General features: G+C 41.3%; 1 pseudogene; it reads right to left on the bottom strand.

The window, feature by feature from the left end:
* Window positions 1-212: 212 nt before the first annotated feature.
* LOC126189333 (5S ribosomal RNA) lies at window positions 213-330 on the bottom strand (annotated as a pseudogene).
* Window positions 331-7,258: the final 6,928 nt, after the last annotated feature.

Raw genomic sequence — 7,258 nt, 5'->3', positions numbered from 1 at the left:
AGAACTAAAACTAAATTCCACACGAACAGGCCTTGGAAGGCCCAATGGTACCGACCGGCCGCCGTGACATCCTGAGGCCACAGGCGTCACTGGATGCGGATGTGGTCCGCACATCGCTCTCCCTGCAGAATGTCAGTTTACGATACCGGAGCTGCTACTTTCCAATCAAGTAACTCCTCCGTTTGCCTCACAGGGGCTGAGTGAACCCCACTTGTCAACAGCGCTCGGCAGACAGGATGGTTACCCATCCAAGGGCTAGCCCAGTCCGACAGCGCTTAACTTCGGTGATCTGACGGGAACCGGTGTTACCACTGCGGCAAGGCCGTTGGCCGTTCAATAACGTAGCCTTAGGAGAACTAAAGAAGCATATATGAATGTGTGCACTACTTCTGCGCAAAATAATCAGCTGGAGCAAAATAAAATTTCGTCGATAAATAGGTGAACTGGAGTGTGAAGGAAGTTCGTCAGAAGTGGGTAAATAAGATCATAGAAAAAGGTGGAGTAGTGATGTGTTGCATTACCCGCGCTTTCTGTCACTTTCAGATCAGCTGTATGCACTGGACTTGCATCTAATCGAATCCGGGACGAAAGTTCTTTTGTAAAATATAAGCAAACGTTTTACGTAATAAAAGTTGTTTCCGATGTAACATCATAGACATTATTGATTATAACATTAAATTACTCAGAAGTCTACTTCGATATTCATTCTAGTCTTTTATTCATGTTTAAGAGCTGAGAAAAGTGACGTTGCTCAAAAATGGCTCTGAGCACTATGGGACTTAACATCTATGGTCATCAGTCCCCTAGAACTTAGAACTACTTAAACTGAACTAACCTAAGGACAGCACACAACACCCAGCCATCACGAGGCAGAGAAAATCCCTGACCCCGCCGGGAATCGAACCCGGGAACCCGGGTGTGGGAAGCGAGAACGCTACCGCACGACCACGAGATGCGGGCAAAAGTGACGTTGCCCAGATATTTATTTGCAGCTGTGCCCAAAACTTTATACGTGTGAAATTCATTTTTGATTTATAGAGCTTCTTTGGATACACCGTTTGAAAAACAGTATGGTAGGGTACGTGAACGAAGAGCGTGTTTGCTGCGGTAACATGGGAGACATCCACGGAGAGTTATCGTGCGGAAAGCAACAGCCACTAGCTTGTAAGGCCCACGCCCGCAAGACGCAGTGTCTGACCAAGTTCGTTGTTTACGCTCCTAGCACAACATAAGCTCAGCGGGAATTGTACACGATTGGAAAATTGTTGGGGAAAAATTGGATTCTGGGTATAAAATCTCGCTTGCCTGCACCGCTTCCCATAAAAATTTCCGGTTCTGTGAAACTTCAAGTCTTTGTGACTGAAGGGTTCTGAGAAGCGAGATAATGCTTACCGCTCTAGATCAGAGTTACGTTGTGCTTCCCTTTCTTGCAGGAGATTTCAAAGAGCGGGTTAAAGCCTGGTGTTGTCGAATTACAAGTCTCATGATCTCACTGAATTCATGAGACCGAATAGTCCTCAGTCTTTTTGCTGTCTTTATGTGTTCAGAAACACTCAACAGTATCCTATGCATTTTGATTCGTAAACAAAAATAAATCAAAGTGTAATATAGGCACCCGAATCACAAAGCAGACTTAATAAATTGGTTTTTACTAATAAAGAATGTAGATAAAATCCGTTAAAAGAAGTAAAACAGTGTCGCTAAATTTTTAACGCACAAAGCGAATTCAGTAAACCGTATATCCCAGCAAATAAATTGAGTCTGTGTTTGTATTGCGATGTCTAATTCTGTCACTGACGTAACCATCCGAAAATACTTCTATCACTGACACAATGAAACTTTCGAGGAAGAGAAGTCAGATAAAAATAACACACATCGAAAAAGCAAAATAATATTGTTAAGTTTTTAATACACATAGCAGATTAGTAAATCCATATATCACAAATAGTTTGTATTCGAAAAAAATAATATTGAAGCGTTAAATTGAGTCAGTAAGGTAAACTTATGAAAATACATCTATAACCGAGTTGTTTAAAAACAAAATAAAAACAGACTAACAGCGTCATCTATTGATTTTTTGGTGTGCTGCGAAACTAACAGCGCCATCTATTGGTTCTTTGATGTACTACAAAACTAATAGTGCCGTCTATTGATTCTTTGGTGTATTACGCCATGATGGTTAAAAATCCGAATCACTAAGAAGGTGATGCCAAGATGTTCAGATCGCAGATTTACTTCAAACTTTGTACACTTTTGTCCTATTAGGACAACAAAATGTGCAATCAGTAAGGCGTACTACTCCGACGATTACGAGAAAATAGGAAGAGAAGTTTTACGCATTAGTGTTGTACCAGTGGTTTGCTGCACTGAGCGCGGGCTTTGGGCTGTCACGTGGTTATGTCGTTAGTGTACTAGCTCCGTAATCGGAGGAGCTATGTATGTAGCCTCACTCATTTTTTTCCTTCATTTATATTGTTCCTACACTAGTCGTATTATTTCGTACATACTACACTTGAAAGGTAATATGATGAAAAGACACGTGTACTTACACCAGCTTTTATTGAATTTTCAATGTTATTTCGTTGTTTACTAATTTTTATTAATATAACAAATATTATGCGACTTTTATTTTGTAGGCAAGTTAAATACTTTATCAAGCACCTTCAGGCCGGCCGATGTGGCCAAGCGGTTCTAGGCGCTTCAGTCTGGAACCGCGCGACCGCTACGGTCGCAGGTTCGAATGCTGCCTCGGGCATGGATGTGTGTGACGTCCTTAGGTTATTTACGTTTAAGTAGTTCTAAGTTCTAGGGGACTGATGACCTCCCATAGTGCTCAGAGCCGTTTGAACCATTTGGGTCATCAAGCACCTACAGACAAGTTCATGTTTGGTTGACGACGAAAGAGATATTACTTCTCTTGAAGATGCTATTAAAATAAATTGAATCGTACATCGTCAATGTACGACACCATCAGCTACGAAAATGCATTCGTTACGCATGGGTTGCGTCCAAATTGTCAGAAGAAAGAGAAATTTTTCAAAATGTCCACGAGCTTTGTTTTTCGTTAGAAACTCTGAAGATTCTTTGCGCATGCGGGACGACTGCATTCATTCGATGTACTAGACGACGTTTTAATTTGTGTTTTCGGTGTCTGTATGAAAAATGTCATCCTGCAACTTGTAACGTTGGAAGCACATCCGACGGTTAATCGTACATTACCCTCACATTTTGACATATTATCGGAGTTGTGTTATTGAATAGAGTTACGTACACCTTCGTTTATCGATGTTTGACTTGGGCTTCCCAAGCCTGTCCCTCATCTTTTAAACCGGTGTTCAAAATGGTTCAAATGGCTCTGAGCACTATGCGACTTAACTTCTGAGGTCATCAGTCGCCTAGAACTTAGAACTAATTAAACCTAACTTACCTAAGGACGTCACAGACATCCATGCCCGAGGCAGGATTCGAACCTGCGACCGTAGCGGTCGCTCGGCTAGAGACTGTAGCGCCTAGAACCGCACAGCCACTCCGGCCGGCTTTTAAACCGGTGTCTGCACATTGAAGCGTCCAGGTGAAAAGCAACTCTCGGTCCCTTACCTGACAGCGGATACGATGGAATCGGAAGTCAAGACAGGCGCACGTTTCCAGGAAATTTTCATGCGTTTGACCCTTTACTTGTCGATAGTTATAAGTAAAATATTTGTTGTGATAATGAAAATTAGAAAACAACCAAATAACATTGGAAATTCAATGAAAGTTCCTGGAAATACATGAGTCTTTTCAACATATTAATCCTTGAAATGTAATATGCCGGCCGCTGGTGGCCGAGCGGTTCTAGGCACTTCAGTCTGGAACCGCGCGACCGCTACGGTCGCAGGTTCGAATCCTGCCTCGGGCGTGGATGTGTGTGATGTCTTTAGGTTAGTTAGGTTTAAGTAGTTCTAGGGGACTGACGACCTGAGATGTTAAGTCCCATAATGCTCAGAGCCATTTGAACCATTTTTTTTTGGGGGGGGGGGGGGGTAATATGTGTGAAGTGATATGACTACTATTGAAGAAAAAAAAAGACGATTCAGTCCAGTGATTATGGAGCTTCTTTTTATTCCCTCAGTCCATTTTGTTCGTCACTATTCTCGACGTTTGGTCTGGGTGGGCGTCACGTAAGACCCTTTCAAGTTCATCGTTGAATACTTCATTCAGTTTTTTGTAACAGAAGGCAGCTAACCATCTGATACAACACGCTGGGCTACCATGCTGACGCTTGAACCCTAACTAAATGACCGCCGCCATTCCATGATCGGGGTCGCAACGCACCTGTAGATCATTGAGGCGTAAAACTTCTACAATTTTCTTGAAATCGCCTAAGTACTACGCCTTACTACTTCCACATTGTCTTATGTTAATGGACTATTAGAAATGTACAAAGCTTGAAATAAATTCGTGACCTGAACGTATGTGTGTTTGGCATTTCATAACATTTACAGACTTTCAGAGCGGTGAAGGCACGTCATCTATGAAACAGTCATTGTATCTGTAAATATTTCAACATTCAAATGTACTGTTTATAACTGACGCTGCAACTACAGCTGAGAAGACGATTTTAGATAAGACTTTAAATCAAGATATATTCTTCTTCGTGTTCCGATTTTGAAGAAATAAAGCCTATATGTTTCCAAAAGCTATGCTAAAGCTACCCATGAAACCCACGAAAATTCGGCTGATACTTTTGGAGATTAGTGCTTTCAAACAGGCAAACATACAGAGATGACAGTTTACACTCTTGTTGTTAGTATAAATTTTCAAAAATGGTTCAAATTGCTCTGAGCACTATGGAACTTAACTTCTGAGGCCATCAGTCCCCTAGAACTTAGAACTACTTAAATCTAACTAACCTAAGGACAGCACACACATCTATGCCCGAGGCAGGATTCGAACCTGCGAACGTAGCGGTCGCATGGTTCCATACTGTAGCGCCTAGAACCGCTCGGCCACTCTGGCCGGCAGCATAGATTTTATCAGCTCTTATCGTGAAAATTAGATTTTATCTTTTGGTTTTCTGTTTATAAACGATGCTTAACTCTACGAACAGTTATTGGAAGTAGAGGTATCTGCCTCCATCCGGTTGGCCGCCCTTTCAAATACGCGCGCCGCCAGTCACGCCCCCACGTTTCCTACAGCCGCCATGACGGCATGAGGGCGCAGCCACGAGTGCTTACGATGCTGCCGATGATATGCAAGCATCCTGTCTCCGGAGGCCCAGTGACGGGTCTACTTAACTTCGAACTTCGATGCACACAGCCCATTTTGTGTGTTTGGCATTTGATAATATTTACAGGCTTTGAGAGCGGTCAAGGGTCGTCATCTACGAAACAGTCGTTGTATCATTAAATACAGTATTTCAACATTCAAATGTACTGTTACCAACTGATGCTGTAACTACAGCAAAGAATGTTATGTAGAATACATGACTATCTGATTTCTCTGTTCACGAACCGCATCTGTTTCTTGTTCCTGTATCCACTAAAGAATCACAAAGTGTGCTAAGGAAGTCACAAAAGAAGTTATAATCACCTCTTCCCCACAGCGGCATAATAGGTTTTGTGGGTTACGGCTTACAGGTGGCAAACCTATCAAGCATTAATACAAAAGAAATGCTCGTATTAATTTTGATTCTTTTAGTGAACAGCCTTTTGAAACAAATAAAGTATTCCATTCGAAGCGCGAGGTCAAACTGTCTCCGTTACGATAATTAGTATTACTCAAAAGACTATATTTTAAGTAAAACATCGACCGAGATAAGTTGGTACATCTTTGCTTAGACAAAATCAAATGTTAGTTTCGTAATCATCTGATGAAACGTAATCGTCTTATTTTATCACAGCAGCATTGAGTTTGATTTTAATAGTATTTTTTTAGCGATTTTTTTGCTTTCTGTTTTCCATGCCCTTCCATTAACCCTATTCGGGAACAAAACTGGCATTTTATGTGGGACTCAGAATGTCATTTGGATGCACTGAATTATTCATACAATTGTGCATCAGCAAAATATAAAATTATGTGGAACTTAATTTGAATCAGAAGATACACTGTAATTCTGAAGAATGAATTAGATGGCGTCGTAAAAATGAGCTTAGAAGCTACAATGTTGACACCAGATCCTTTGACGGGAAGGGACTTAACTCTATATGGATGAGTATAGCGAGCACCACCGATGAGTATAGCAGCAGAAGCTTTGAGAACTGGAGATGTACATATTGTCAAGATGGCGGTGCATTTTTTGGCCTGATGGGAAGGTAGAAACGCTCCGTTAGCACTATGTTTCAGTGTATCTCACTTCTATTGTTTCTGAGAAGAAGCCAAATAAACAAATATTCCACAAAAGTTTTTTTTAGTATATCCATCCTCAAATGTCATTTCAAACGTTAAATAAACCTGTGGAACTGCAACCTTCGAGGAAAATGCCGCCAGCCAGGATAATTTTATCCAGAGAAGCTGTGGGTTTAGTATTCTACTCTATTAGTGGATGTCTATTAATGTAACTTCGTATAAACGTACGTAGGAATATAATACTTCTGTGACCTTATTTGAAACAGAATTTAACAAAATACGAGTATGAGGAAGTAAAAATGGGACTACTCAACAACTCTCGGAAACAACGACTTAGGTAAGAGGAGCACTGTAGAGAGGTCGTTATCACGTGTGTAGGTAGCATGAACTAAGAAAATGAAAGACCTCAAAATTCACAAAATGAAACCATAAATGAAACCATACATGCTTGCTTGAAGCTGATACAGAAACGTTCACCAGTATGTGCAAAGCCCTCACTGACGAGGCACTGCATTAGGACAGGTCGCCTGAGGGCTAGACTAAATAGCAAACAGAAGCAGCACGTAAACAACAGGAACAACTGCGGAAGGTTTTCACTGCTGCCCGGTCCATGTAGAGTACGACAATAAGCTACCTTCAGCCGGATACGAGCTGCTCCAAAAAAGCAGGTTTCCAGGTTAACAGAAGCTGTGTGGATCACATTAGTATTATCTCGGAACGAAATGTTAAAAGGCGAAATCTCACATTTTTCCGCTTCTTTTGGCCACTCGGTACTTGTAGATATACTTAATAAAAATTGGTAGTTACATCACGAACTGCTCAACATGAAGGAAGTGCTAATTTTCATCAGGGGAAACGGCGAATGTGAAGAATCCTTAATGATAGAGACGGTCACTATTCACTGGCTAGGTGAAAGTGAAACACTGATACA

This window comes from Schistocerca cancellata, chromosome 5 (assembly GCF_023864275.1).
Source record: "Schistocerca cancellata isolate TAMUIC-IGC-003103 chromosome 5, iqSchCanc2.1, whole genome shotgun sequence".
Taxonomy (NCBI): domain Eukaryota; kingdom Metazoa; phylum Arthropoda; class Insecta; order Orthoptera; family Acrididae; genus Schistocerca; species Schistocerca cancellata.
The sequence above is the reverse complement of the archived record's forward strand: the minus strand, read 5'-3'. Positions and strand labels throughout refer to the sequence as shown.